The 15,816-nt window shown below is 40.0% G+C and overlaps 1 pseudogene; it reads left to right on the top strand.

Moving 5' to 3' along the window:
- Positions 1 to 6,962: 6,962 nt before the first annotated feature.
- LOC113906077 lies at positions 6,963 to 7,084 on the top strand (annotated as a pseudogene).
- Positions 7,085 to 15,816: the final 8,732 nt, after the last annotated feature.

The raw sequence follows: 15,816 nt of genomic DNA, 5'->3' as shown, positions 1-15,816 counted from the left end.
GCTATACACTTGAAATGAAAACAACATTGCAAATCAACTATACTTCAATAAAAATTAAACAAAGAAATACAGCTTACAGTCTGTTGCTACTGTTATGTTATGCTAATTAACATTCATCTGCTGTTGTTTCTGTGCTACTATATGGAGCTAGGCTAGTCCTGAGCATGTGATCTAAACAGTTAGCGCTCATTGCTCTCTGAGGATTGTCCTTATTTGTATTTCTAAGTTGGTTTTTCTACTTGGACCTCCTCCCCACATCCTATTTTCTGATTAGATCTTATATACAAAGCCCAGGATATAGCAAGTCCAGTCTAGGTTCTCTCTGCCTCACCTCAGAGACTCTCCATACTGATGCTTATCCAGACAGTGAGCTCTCTAAAAATATTCCAGCAACTTCAACATGGAAAAACCTCATCTGTCATTTTCTCTCAGCCAGAAATCTCCTAGATCCAAATCTTAAGGGCTAGATCCTCCTATCTTGGTACCTCCCTTACACACCTTATAGAAATCACAGGTACCTTGGTGTCTCTATATTACATATATAATTTCCTTTATTTTCTGTCCATCTTTTGTATACTCCTCCATGACAATCTTCCCCAACCACTTCCTTTATCTGACTTCTTACTGATTTCCCTTGTAGCCTTCAGTAGCCTTGACTGCTCTGATAGCCCACCCAAGCCTCTTAGCATGATTATCAAGTGTTATCACTGTTGAACAGCTGTATTCAAAAATATTGTTGACAGATAGGGAAGGGAACAAAACTAGCAAAATGAATTGTAATAGGGATAAGCATAGGTACTGCATTTAAGATTAAGACTCAACTCTGTAACTTATAAGTGGAAAATACAGGTATTTTTAAGGTTGTTTGAAAAGCTTAGGTATACGGATTCATTTTGATATTTGGCAAAACTAATACAATTATGTAAAGTTTAAAAATAAAATAAAATTAGAGAAAAAAAAAAAAAAAAAGAAAAGCTTAGGTATAAACCTAGATTCTAACATGATTTCAGGAGGTACTAATATTAATGGGATAAAGTCAATTCTGTGGTCAGATCTTCCTGTTGCTAATGTCCTGAGAGCTTCAAACTTTTATCTAATTAAGCAGCATGAAAATTGAATTACTTTTCATTGTAATTCCCAATATACCGATGAAGGAACTGAGACTTAGGTGGGCTACTTAAGGTTTTGTTGTTCAGTTGCTAAGTTATGTCCAATTTTTTGCAACTCCATGGACTGCAGCACACCAGGCTTCCCTGTCCTTCACTATCTTCCAGAGTTTGCTCAGATTCACATTCACTGAATCAGTGATGCTATCCAGCCATCTCATCCTCTATCATCCCCTTCTCCCGCCTTCAATCTTTCCCAGCATCGTGGTCTTTTCTGAGTCAGTTCTCAGCATCATGTGGCCAAGTATTGGAACTTCAGCTTCACCAGCATTCCTCCAATGAATATTCTGGGTTGATTTCTTTAGGTTAAGTATTTTATCCCAAATCATATATTGTGAAACTTAAGAAGATATAATGATACAAAGAGAGTTTGTGGTTCAAGTGAAGGGAGTGTTTCTCTCTGGGGTTCTGGGCAGATAAAAATAAGTAGAATATTGAATCCATTCATCACACTTTATTTTTTTATTTTATTTTTTTTTTGTGTAATAAAGTTTTATTAAAGTATAAAGGAGATAGAGAAAGCTTCTGACATAGGCATCAGAAGGGGGTAGAAAGAGTACCCGCTTGCTAGTGTTGACAATGAAGTTATATACTCATTCATCACACTTTAAAAAGGACCTTACATATCTGCTGAAGTCTTGGGTGAGGGTTGCATGACTCAAGATATCATATCCTAAATATATATGAGAGGGTGAGCCTATAAAGGAGAAGAAGATTGGTAAGGCAAAGTTTGTGAGGGTATTCGTAAGATTCACACGATGCTTGTCTGTGTGAAGAGGCTATATTTATGAATAGTGTGTTTGTGAAGGTGTGCCTGCTTGCTCCTAAATCTCCTGGTGTGCCTAGAGTTATCAACTACTTTCAGCATACAGATGCCTATTCCTCTGCAATATCTCTATGCCTGGGTATAGAGTCTCTCCTTCCCTGAGTCTCAGTGGAAAGTTTGTATCATAGTGTATATCTAATAGATACCTGAGGGATCATTTAAAATTTATCCATTCACCAAAACTCATTAAGTGTCTAAACTGCCTCAGATCCTACAGTAGGTACTGGATTAACAAAGGCGAATAAAATACAATCCCTAATTTAAAGGGCAGTTTAGCCTAACTAGGGAGATATACAAGAAATACAGATTCGAAATATGTTGAAATGAGAATATAAGAAATCCAGCTTATTTATCAAAAGCTTCTGGGATCATAGAACGGAGGGTCAGCTCACACTGCCAGGGGTAGATAAGAAAGAGTTAACTAATATGAAGTGACTTTAAAAGAGAAAATGTATCAAAAATTCCCTTTCCTTATCTCCTTATCATGTTGTTGTAATGAAACAGATGAATACAACAGATACGTTTTAAAAGGTAATATTTATACTGGTTAGCCGTTTTAGCCTAAATCTGTCTTTGAGCACTGAAAACGCACCTAGTAACCTATTATTAAGTATGAATTGAGGTTAACATTCTATACATATGAAAGAATTGGAGAGGGAAAAGCAAAATAAGAGTGATGAAGATCCAATCGTAGATAGAAACTGAGAAGAGATTAAAACTGAACATTACGTAAAGAAATAAGATGGGTAGTAACGTATCTGTAGAGTGGCATTTTGAGCAAAACTAATATTCCATATTCTGAGTTTCTTTATATAAAATAATTAAAATCTACTGTGGGAAGATGCAAGAAGGCACATCTTTAGATCTATATGGGGAAGATGTTTCAATAATCAGAGCTGTACACAAATGGAATAGACTATCTTAAAGATTGCCCACTACTATAAATATCTGAATAAAAGCAACACATTTATTTACTAGCATTTTAAATATCCAGGTAAAATGTAGATGACTGTACAAAGCCTCTAAATGTTCTATGAACTTTAAGATTCCCTGGTGGCTCAGATGGTAAAGCATCTGCCTGTAATGCGGGAGACCCAGGTTTGATCCTCAGGTTGGGAAGATCCCCCGGAGAAGGAAATGGCAACCCATTCCAGTACTCTTGCCTAGAAAATTCCACGGGTGGAGGAGCCTGGTGGGCTACAGTCCATGGGGTGGCAAAGAGTCGGACACGACTGAGCAACTTCACTCACTCACTCAACGGTTCATTACTTAACTTACAATGTTTTTATATATTAGCATATGGTGTACCCCAATCAGAAATCTGTGTACATTACTGGGAACTTCTCTTTAGTGACTTTGTTCTTTCTGGAACAAAGAAGATTTTGAGATAATGCTAAACGCTAGTGACCAGTATTACAGAGACAGTGCAGGGTCCTGAAATCTATGTGCTCTCTATCAGATCCATCAGCCCTTGTGATTAACAGGGCCATGTGACTGGTTTGGATAAAGGAATATGAAGGTAATAGTGTGTTCCTGGAAATATTTCATTCTGTTAGCTCTACATGTCCCAGTGGGCAGTGCTGTGGTTCTGGCCAACATCAGAAAAGAATCCTTTTTTGGTGAGCCTATGTTCTTCTCCATGTGAGATAGATGCATCTGGTCATTATCTTCACCTGAGAAAATTGTATGTGGCTCAAGAATCAACCATTAGAACCTTATATGGAACAACTGAATGGCGCAGGACTGGGAAAGGAGTACGACAAGGCTATATATTGTCACCCTGCCTGTTAAACAAACGTATATGCAGAGTACATCATGTAAAATGCCAGGCCAGATGAATCACAAGCCGGAATCAAGATTGCTGGGAGAAATATCTGCAACTTCAGATATGCAGATGATACCAATCTAATGACAGAAAATGATGAGGAACTAAAGAGGGTGAAAGAAGAGAGTGAAAAAGCTAGCTTAAAACTCAACATTCAAAAAACTAATATCATGGCATCCAGTCCCATCAGTTCATGGCATATAGAAGTGGGAAAAGTAGAAGCAGTGATAGATTTTATTTTCTCCAGAATTATTGTGGATGGTGACTGCAGCCATGAGGTTAAAAGATGCTTACCTCTTGGAAGGAAAGCTATGACACACCTAGATAGTGTATTAAAAAGCAGAGACATCACTTAGCCAACAAAGGTGCATATAGTCAAAGCTATGATTTTTCCACTGGTCATGTAGGGATGTGAGAGTTGGACCATAAAGAATGTTGAGCGTTGAAGACTTGATGCTTTTGAATTGTGATGCTGGAGAAGGCTCTTGTGAATCCCTGGGACTGCAAGGAGATCAAACTACTAAGTCTTAAAGGAAATCAGCCCTGAATATTCATTGGAAGGACTGATACTGAAGCTGAAGCTCCAATACTTTGGCCACATGATGTGAAGATTCAACCCATTGGAAAAGATCCTGATTCTGGGAAAGATTGAAGGCAAAAGGAGAAGAGGGTTGCAGAAGATGAGAGGGTTGGATAGCACCACCAATTCAATGGACATGAATTTGAGCAAACTGGGAGATAGTGAAGGACAGGTAAGCTTGGTGTGCTTTAGTCTATGGGGTTGCAAAGAGTAGGACATGACTTAGTGACTGAAAAATAATTTAACCTTCACCATCCTCCCCACAATCTTGGAATCCTGTGTTTTAATGCCTCAGAGCTTATCTTTTACACCTAAGTCTAATATTGCTCCATCCTTAGATTACTCTTTGTGGGATCCTTTTCCTGATGGCCAAATCCTTTGACTACCACGTGGTTGTCTGCTACTCCCTGCCTTATGCCTCCATCTCTTTACCAGGATCTCTTTTGCACTGTTAGCATCACAATCAGCTGTTGTTATGTTCTTTTCTACTTTCCCAGATCAAACGGCTCTTTGTTTCTTGCCATCGATTCTCCCCTCTTGCCTCCGTGACATGATCCACATAGCCTGTCTTTGCGTCTGAACTAAAAATTGGTGAAGATTTAAGCTAGAGTTGCTCATTCTAATATGGGGTCTATTGTCCACTATTCTTCTCTATGCACTAATTTGGAGAAGACTCATTTCACACTTTCTGGAAAATATTTGTAAGCTTTCTAATTCACTCTGCTTAACTGTTTAAGTTTAAACCTGTAAGCATGAGGTTACCTTTTCTCTGATTTAATGTTTCACAGCCGATGACCATCAGTGTAATCAGAGTGATCACGTGAAAGGCTGAGATAGTCAGTGGTAATCATAATGATAAAAAATGACAAACTATATATTTTTATCTTATCAGGGTGTTAATACTCTCCGATATATACCTGGAAGATTTGTTTAGAAAAGTAGGCTGCTGCTGTTGCTATGGCCATCAGAGGGAAGGAGATAACTGATGTAGTCAACAGGTTAAGATGGGTGGAGCCTCCTATGAAGGGAGTGCTGAAGAGGTCTCTTGACTGAAGGTAGGTGCCCCCATCTTGCAGAGACAAGGTATTTGGGTACCTCTTTCAGCTTCCTTTTCCCCAGTAATGTCTCCTGAGAAAATGGCTACACCCTCTTTCCCATTTCTAATAGTAAAGCAAAGGATAGTAAAATATCAACTTATATTTTCACAATGTCACAGACCTTCACATGATTTTAAATATTAATCTGTCTTTATTTATCCCAGATTTCAAAAAGGAAATATTACCTTCAATTTAACATAATAGGAAGAGCTTTTTCAAGGGATAAACAAATATTGAATCTCTTTCCTCACCCCTCTGTTCCTCTTTCTTTCTCTCTCTTTCTCTCTCCCACACCCATCCCCATGAATCAGAAATACATTCTGGAAGGATTCGCACCAGACTGCTAAGTCTGGTTTCCTATAGGAAGAGGAATGAGAGTAGGACTGTAGGATAAGAACTATCAATTTTCAGTTTATGAGTGTTTATATTGTTGGAGTATTCTATAAATAAAATTATTTCTAGCTATATAATGCTTAAATATTTTCTTACATATTTTGATTTATACGTGACTCACTTGGAAAGGGGAATAAGTGATTTATGCATAGTGTATTAATGACTAAGAGAAATATTACATGCAAAACTCAAATCATTCAAAGAACATACGCAGTTGTGTCTGACTGTTTGCAATCCCGTGGACTGTAGCCTGCCAAGCTCCTCTGTCCACGGAATTCTCCAGGCAAGAATACTAGAGTGTGTAGCCATGTCCTTCTCAAGGGGATCCTCTTGACCTAGGGGACAAACCTGGATCTTCTGCATTGCAGGTAGGTTCTTTACCATTTGAGCCATGAGTGAAGCCCAAATAGTATGCTGAAGGTACTTAAAATATATATATTAAAAGATAATATTCATAAGGGTTTTACTTTATGCTAGGAACTATAGTAAGTATGTAGATACATTAGAAATTAAGATCTAATTTGTATAGTCTGGGGTCTATAAATAGGAGACCATTTATAGACCTATAATATGTCTCCCAAATAGGAGACCTTATGATACAAATTTCGTGCTGAAGACTTCTGGACTTATACAAGTTAATTAAATTTCTCAATGCCATATATATGTTTCAAGGGCTGAACTCAGACTTCAGTTTGTCTAATTTTCAAAAATGATGTCCTACATATGACACAATTATTCTATTTTGAAAATTATTATCCAGAGGAAATTCAAACACAAGAGAGGGCAGTGTTTACACAGCATCTCAAAATCAAAACTAAGCAATTGACAGAGACTTGCAGGGTAGTCTGGAGACCACGTGGAGGCAGCAGAGTCGTACTTCCACTTAAATTCAACCCAGACAGAAACACACACACACAGGGACCTGAGCACTTTCATACTATCTGTGAGCTTTTTGCTTACATTTATGAATGAATGAATATTATAGATAGATAGGTGGTGAACAGATGAATAGATAGATGAATTAAATCTTCCCTTCATGATTGTCTCCTTACCCTGTTTGAAAAATCCAGGTCTCATATTTACCTGGCAGGAGAGACACATGATCCCTAAGGTGGTTTTTCCAAGGGCAAGGCTTATCCATTGCACTCTGGATGCAATGTGGGAAACTCAACTGTATAATTTGTGGTATTGAGGATAGGGATGAGGGGAGGGGGCAGAAACAGTAGGTCTCAGATATGAGATATCTGGCCTTGTTTAATTCATTAGTGCCTACGTTTAATTCTGATGTCAAAGGAAGCCAAAATATTTTTTTCTTAAAAATTGATTTGCTGTATGACTCAGGGAACTCAAACAGGGGCTCTGTGACAAACTGAAGGGTGGGATGGGGAGGGAGATGGGAGGAAGGTCTGGGTTGATTCTTGTTGATGTATGACAGAAAAACCACAAAATTCTGCAAAGCAATTACGCTTCAATTAAAAAACAATTCTGACTGGCAAATCATATTTCCTAGATGATTGGACTAAAAAGTTTCAGGAACATGTTAGTAATGTTAATAGGGAATGAATAAGATCACTTATATGTTAAATATAAAAAATAATACAAATGAGTGCATATGCAAGAACGAAACAGACTCACAGATATAGAAAGCAAACCAGTGGTTACCAAAGGGAAGAGGGAAGGGAGGGACGAATTAAGGAAATAGGATTATCAGATAACCCGTGTTAGCAGAAACTTCCTTTGGGTTTTTCCGTTAAATGTTATAGAAAAACCTGAACAAACTTTTTGGTCAACCGAATACAAACTATTGTGTATAAAATAGATAAGCAACAAGGACATATAGTACAGCACAAGGAAATATAGCCACTCTCTTGTAATGATTCTGAATAGAATATAACCTGTAAAAATACTGAATCACTATGCTGTACACCTGAAAGTGTACAGCATAGTACAGATATAATACTGTAAATACTGTATTTCAGATATAATACTGTAAATCAATTAGAGTTCAATAAAAAAAGAAAAAAATAGGAAATGAATACTAATATCTCCTCTTTCCCTGTATCTGAGATCCCAGGTTCTCAGCAGTTTCAGTCTCTATCCTACTGTGTTAGCTGTGGAAGTAGACAGGAATGTTAAACTTGATGGACAAAGAAGACTGTGAACCCTCAAAGTCACTGTCCCAAACTCCCCAAGTCTTCCCTCACCCTGAAGGTGGGCCAGAGTCATTCTCTGCTGACTTCAGGGAATAAGACAAGGACTTGCTTGGACTTTTTGCATAAGAAAAAAATATTTTCTCAGGGCACTGGTTTGGGGGACCACTAATTCTTTGCAGAGATTTCTACCTGAAGGCAGTTAAATAGAAACTACAGGTCCTCAGATTATTCATTCTAGTCCAGTACCATCTCAAAACTTATTGAAAACTCAAAGTTTTATTCAAGTTCTTTTTGATTTGTTGTTATTATTCAACCACTCAGTCATGTTTGACTCTTTGTGACCCCATGGACTGCAGCACACCAGGCTTCCCTGTTCCTCACAATCTCCTAGAGCTTGCTCAAACTCATGTCCATTGAGTTGGTGATGCCATCCAACCACCTGATCCTCTGTCATCCCGTTCTCCTCCTGCCTTCAATCTTTCCTACTATCAGGGTCTTTTCTAATGGGTCAGCTCTTTGCATCAGGTGGCCAGAGTATTGGAGTTTCAGCTTCAGCATTAGTCCTTCCAATGAATATTCAGGATTGATCTCCTTTAGGATTGACTGGTTTGATCTTCTTGCTGTCCGGGGGATTCTCAAGAGTCTGATCCAACATCACAGTTCAAAAGGATCAATTCTTCATTGCTCATCCTTCTTTATGGTCCAACTTTCATATCCATACATGACTACTGGAAAAATCAAATCAGAGCTTTGACTATGTGGACCTTTCTTGGCAAAGTAATGTCTCTGCTTTTTAATATGCTGTCTAGGTTTGTCATAGCTGTTCTTCCAAGAGGCAAGCCTCTTTAAATTTCATGACTGCAGTCACCATTGGCAGTGATTTTGGAGACTGAGAAAATAAAATCTGTCTTTTTTATTATTAAAAATTAAATTCTAACCTTCATCCTAATGCTGCCCTAGTCACGTTTTTTGGGTTGGAACTGTTAGTCATATCTGACTCTTTGTGAACTCATGGTCTGTAGCCTGCCAGGCTCCTCTGTCCATGGACTGTCCCAGGCAAGAATACTGGAGTGGTAGCCATTCCCTTCTCCAGGGGACCTTCTCCACTCAGGGGTCAAATCTGGGTCTCCTGCACTGATGGCAGATTCTTTACCATCTGAGTCACCAGGGAAAATTAACTATGTATTGTCTATATTTACTATCCTAAGTCAGGGTCAGCATGTTGTCATTGAAATACCTTGTAACGCCTTTCCTGGATTTTCTATGACATGTCAGGCATACAACTAGATGCTATATATTAATTATCACATAATTGTGTTAGTTTCATAATATTTATATTGTTGATAAAAAACTGAGGCCTAGTTTTTATTTTCTGACTTTGTATGGCTTTCTCTTTGGTTTACCACAATGTATTGTAACTTTTTCCAACAGTAACAAATGAAAGCTATTGTGAATATATATAAGCACAAGAAAGTTGTTGTGAAATTAAATCTATTGCCAATTTATAGAGGGAAAATGTATGCACTTTCCCATTAAGTCACTGAAGAAAAAGAAACAAGAAAAAAAGTTGAAAAAAGTAAATTTTTCAATGATGCCTTAACTATTATGCAAAGACAAGCATGTGGGCCTGGGAAGAGAGATATGATCCATGTCAGGTGTGGGCTGAGACAAGGGTTTGTATGAGATGGCATACAGTGCAAAGACCTCACCATCATTTTGAGAGCAGTGAGCTCTTTACCTCTTTACGGCTGAAGCACACAAAAAGGGAAGCAGGCTCTACATAGACCTCTGTGCGTCCTTCCTTTTCTTAGGGAGAGAAGAGTCATAACTGAGTTTGTGGACTATAAGCCCTTTCCCCTCTCTCCCCGCCAGCCTCCAGGTCTGAATGATAGGTTTGTTCCTGTCCCAGACTAGGCTGACTCATGTCAAGGCCCAGTCATGGGAGGGGCCCTGCCAGGGCCCTGATAGCATTATCTGTAGGACCAGGACCTGGAAACAGCAGCTTTTCCCTCCCAGCCCCTGAGCAGGGTTTGCCTATTTCTGTATTCAAATGACATATTTATTTTTAAAGAACTAACCAGGATCCCACCCAGCCTGGCTGTAGCAGGGAAACTACCCTAAGATATTTTAGGTTCCATCTATTCCTTCTCTCAGAAAGAGCACAGTTCAAGGCCAAAGGGCCTTAGGGAAAGTGCCCTGGAGAGCAAGTCAGGAGCTTTGAGTCCTATCTTGGGCATTTTCATGACAAATTACATCACATTGAGAAAGTCCTCATCTTTCCCTGAGCTTCAGATTTCTCTTTTGGATGTGACTAGAGTGACTTAGCGCACCGTGCAGATAAAATGGTCTTTCTACTGACAGAGAATTTCTGTTGATTAAATTCGTAAGTTCCCTCAACACTTAAACCAGGAGTGTTATTGAACCCTATTCTTCTTAACCAGCAAGACATCCTGAGGTCTTCTCGTTCACCTAGGACATTCTCCTAAGCAGACCAACTGGTAGTAATGTGCGTGTGCTGGCTCCTGAGTGGAGAAGAGAGCATACTCTTCTCCCCTCTCTTCTCACACCTCTAGGAAAGAGCTTGACACTCTCACCACTTAGCTGCCTCCACTAACTCACTTCAGAGATTGAACCATTTACTTCAAAGAAGTCTTAGTGGAGTAGAGAGCCATGGTTAAGAGCACGGACTATGGAGTCAGATGGTCTGAGTGGCTGAACTCAGCACGTTACTAGCTGTATGACCCAATCCTCTCACCTATAAAATGGGGTTTTAACATACTCATAAGACTGTTCTGACACTGAGAAAGTAAATATATGCAAAATTTGTGTCTTATATATGCTAAGTGCTCCAGAGTCTTTTGCCATTTTTGTTGACTATTTTATTCTGCACTTTCCACCAGTGCATTTGTAACAGTAATAATAAGACAACTGGCATTTATTGAAAGCTTACTAATGTGCCAGACATTTCAGCAAGGATTTTGCATAACATATCATTTAACTTATTTCCCTGAGTATACTAGGAAAGAAAGAAGAGTATACTAGCAAGAAGAATATACTAAGTAGAAAAAGGGTGGTGGTTATGATTATTGTCTTCATTTAAGTAGTTGGCTTTGTGAAGTCAAGGACTGTGATTCTCTGGGTCACTGGTATGTCACCATGTTACAATGTATGCAATTTGGGTTTAACAAATATGTATGTGACTATTCCAATATGGGAAGGTTATCTTCTGAAACAGGGATTATTATGTGACGCAGGATTAAAAAATTTTCATTTGCGTAAGAACTTTGCAAATATTATGTTGTTTAACAAAAGCAAGGGCTCAGTGGAAAAGCCATGAGTGCCTCCCTGTGAGAGGAAGAGCTTCAGTGTGACTGTATGAAACAGGGTAAGCTGAAGATTGTCCTTGATGAATTGTTAGAGTCACGTAGCTCTATGAAGGTCTGTGCTGTTACATTTCAGTCTCTTCTTCCCTATCATACACACAGTGATGGACACACACGAGAAAAGGCTCTCCCCCTCACTTCTTCATTGGATGAATCAAATTATCAAGTGGATGTGCTGAGCTGAGGAAAAAAGGGAAGTAGAGCGAAAAGAGAGTTCCAAGTGAAAACCACAATATTTTCTCCCCATTCAGGGGTTTACCTGGTGGGCAGTTAGGGCTTTGTGAAGCCTGTCCTAAAATCAGGAGCCCCATAGGATATGCACAGGAAAGAGACCAGTGCCCACAAGGGGCAGGTTTTCTTAGTGTGACAGGGATCCCTTTGCTCCAAACCTCCAGAGCCCCTCTCTTCAATCTGTCCTATTAAAATGTCTTTACCTAAAGTCTGAAACTGTTTTTCCCAGTCTGTGTCCAATTTCGTTGAAGCTGTTCCCTAGGAGCCCAGCATCCAGAGACTGGCCCCCAGCTTCCTACTCTCACTTCCTTGAGTACAGCTGCCTCGGGTTCCTTCCTGGGCTCCCACTGTTGGCTTTCATCCCCTCTCCTCCCCTTGAATGCTGCTGAGATGATCCATCTGATGAGTATGGCTCCTTCAAGAAATAATTCACTTGTTAATGGCATCATTTCATGGGAAATAGATGGGGAAACAGTGGAAACAGCGTCAGACTGTGTCAGACTTTATTTTTGGGGGCTCCAAAATCACTGCAGATGGTGACTACAGCCATGAAGTTAAAAGACGCTTACTCCTTGGAAGGAAAGTTATGACCAACCTAGATAGCATATTAAAAAGCAGAGACATTACTTTGCCAACAAAAGTCTGTCTAGTCAAGGCTATAATTTTTCCAGTGGTCATGTGTGGATGTGAGAATTGGACTGTGAAGAAAGCTGAGCACCAAATAATTGATGCTTTTGAACTGTGGTGTTGGAGAAGACTCTCGAGAGTCCCTTGGACTGCAAGGAGATCCAACCAGTCCATTCTGAAGGAGATCAGCCCTGGGATTTCTGTGGAAGGACTGATGCTGAAGCTGAAACTCCAGTACTTTGGCCACCTCATGTGAAGAGTTGACTCATTGGAAAAGACTCTGATGCTGGGAGGGATTGAAGGGCAGGAGCCGAAGGGGACGACAGAGGATGAGATGGCTGGATGGCATCACTGACTTGATGGATGTGAGTCTGAATGAACTCCGGGAGTTGGTGATGGACAGGGAGGCCTACTGTGCTGCGATTCATGGGGTCGCAAAGAGTCTGACATGACTGAGTGACTGAACTGAACTGAACTGAATGGCTTATCCCCCAAATTCCATTCTAAACATCTGAAATCACTATAAAAAAGTCAGAATGAAGAGGAATGTGGGGGAATAAAGATATGTGGAGTGAGTAGGAGAATTGTGGAAAAGATGTATAGGATTAATGGATGATAAAATCTACTATTTATTGAGAACTTTTATATTCTAAGGGCTTCCCTGGTAGCTCATATGGTAAAGAGTCTGCATGAAGTGTGGGAGACCCAGGTTCGAATCTTGGATCAGGAAGATCTCCCCAAGAAGGAAATGGCAACCCACCCCAGTATTCTTGCCTGGAAAATCCCATGGAAAGAGGAGCCTGGTAGGCTACAGTACATGAGGTCACAAAGAGTTGGACACAACCGAGCGAGTTCACTTTCTTTTCCTTGCCTTTTTTCTATATTCTAAACTCTAATTAAATAAGCTGCTACTTCAGAGTGTGTCATATTTTCTTCTAACCCCACATAAACTCTAAAAAATTGGATAAGATCATCATCCTTATTTTGAGATGAGGGGATGAAGATTAAGCTTAGAGGAGTCAAGGCATGTTGCCTAAGGTCAGACATGTAAGAGACATCGCTAGTTCTTGGACCCAAATCAGACTCTGAATCCACAGCTCACAAGCCCTTTGCTGCACTGCTGAGGAGCATGAGATGGATAGGCCTAGGAGAGCAGAGGAATGGGGCTCTGTGTGTAGGAGGCAGGCCTGGAGAGGTCTGGGACTGTAACTCTGCAAGCAGGCATTTCTTTGGGCTTGAACTTCAGCGAACTTTGACTCAGCAAACCTGAGGTCTCCACAGGGACTCTGGGAGCTGGGGTGCAAGATGTGTCTATCAGAGGTCACAGAGAGGGCAGGGCCAAGACTAGTTGCTGGCTATCAGAGCCCAGAAGGGCTACAGGTCTGTTGGGTCAGATAGGTGGTCAGGTCAGGTTGGCGGCTCCGGGTGGAGTCACGAGTCTCAGGGCAGATAGACTATGAGAACAGAAGTGAGGCCAAGTACAGCAGCATTTTACTTTTTACTACCACGTAAGACTCCCCAACCCAACTAGGGGGGCTTGATCCTCTGAACACAGTCTTGACATCTGTAAAATAAGGATAATAATTACATCTATCTTTGGGGTTATTGAATACAAAAAGATATAGACACCGTCAGGACCAGTAACAGCAATTCAGGCTAGAGCTATGGGCTCACTAGAGACCAGATGTCTCAAAACAACAGGTAAGTTCTAGAAAATAACACCAACCACTCTTGAAGATCTACAGACTGTCTCAAAGCCCAATACATCATTGAACAATGGCCTGAGATGCTGTATAAGCAGAGCCTTCCCCTCCCCTAGTTGGGCCATCTTCCCAGTTACTGTGGTGAAAGTCAAGAGCTTAGCTTTTGGACTGAAACCCCTGAAGGCATAGGTGCAGATGAAGGCAGCTGACAGCAACTTTGCTCTTTTAGAAACTCTCACTTCACATGGAGCATGTACAACCCTAGATCTTGAAGCATAAGAGGTCCACTAAGAATCTGACCAGAAGTTGAACAGGAAACAGGATGATTAAGGAACTAGAGACCACAGGAAAGACACTTGAAGAAACAGAAGAGGTTTAGACTAGGGGAAAATTAAAAGAGGGTGGGAGTTAACACTTACTTAAATCTTTCTACATGTCAGGTACCATTCTAGGTATTTTAATAGTCTCCTTTAATATGGTAGTTCTGTGAAGTATATATCCTGAAATATGTTATTGCTGTTTAGTTGCTAAGTCATGTCTGACTCTTCACAACCCCATAATTCATGCTAATGATAAGGATATTTCTTGAGTTTTTCATATATGCTAAGATATAATTTAAGTTCATTATATGAATTAACTTAGTTAATCCTCTACCAATATTCAGAAGTCCATTAATGTTTCTCAGGTGATGAGGAAACCAAGGCACAGAAAATGTAAGAAAATGTCTTGAATAAGTAGTCAATTTTTAATCTGAATCCAGGTGTTCTGAACTCACCTATTGTCCATATGACACTGTCTTTTTTATAGTGTGGGTGACTTGAAGATCAAAGAGATGAAATAATCTGTCCAAGTTCACAAAGCTGGTAAGTAGTGAGGTTAAGATGCAGGCCCGGTTCTCTTGCTGCTAAAGACTCTGCTCTTTCTACAACAAAACATCAATGTGGACATCCACTGTGGACCCAAGAAATAGAAGCAGGTTAAACTGCCCCTATTCCCTACTTTTTTTTTACCATAGAGATTAAAGATTAGGGTTCAAGCCATGGTTGCAGACCATACCTTCTCTACATGGGTGTATCTCTCTGTAGGAAAGTTTGAAAGAGAAATAAATAAAAAAGAATTGGAAACAAATTCAGGTTAAAAAGAGGCTCTAGCTTGGACTACAGAGTTTGTTAGATTGTAGGTTAAGTCCATACTGGCACAAATGACCTCTTGACCCCTTGGCCAAGCAGCAAGTTTGGTTAAGGATGAGAGTGTATTAAAGTCAATGAACCTAAAAGATAGGCATATCTATTTATTTAGGTCTTTGTGACATCTTAATTTGTGCCAAGCATTCAGGACACTAAACCACACCAGGGGCAGTGCTGTGATGATGAGTTAAGAGCACAAAAAATGAGAAGGTCTGCAAGTTCTCTGAAACTCCCTTTGCAGAGCTTTGACAGTGAGTCCTCACAAATGTTACCAGTGTAGGACCCTGCTTTATATGTTAACTTCTCCAAGGTCAGTTTGGGCCTCATGCTGTCTTTATTTTGGGGGAGTAAATAACGTAAGGTGAGCCTTGAGAGATGAATGGGTTTCTCATAATAGAGAATACCCATTGTGCATCATCCTTCATGCAAGATACATAGAACTAGCTGCCATGCAAGGTTGTTTAGTCACTAAGTCATGTCCCACTCTGTGTGACCCCAATGACTGTAGACTGCCAGGCTCCTCTGTCCATGGAATTTTCCAAGCAAGAATACTGGAGTGGGTTGTCATTTCCTTCTCCAGGGGATCTTCCCGACCCAGGGATCAAACTCACATTTCTTGCATTGGCAGGCATTACTGCTGAGCCA

This window comes from Bos indicus x Bos taurus, chromosome 15 (genome assembly GCF_003369695.1).
Source record: "Bos indicus x Bos taurus breed Angus x Brahman F1 hybrid chromosome 15, Bos_hybrid_MaternalHap_v2.0, whole genome shotgun sequence".
NCBI classification, from domain to species: Eukaryota; Metazoa; Chordata; class Mammalia; order Artiodactyla; family Bovidae; genus Bos; species Bos indicus x Bos taurus.
Note: the sequence above shows the minus strand (reverse complement) of the source record. Positions and strands in the feature narration are given on the sequence as shown.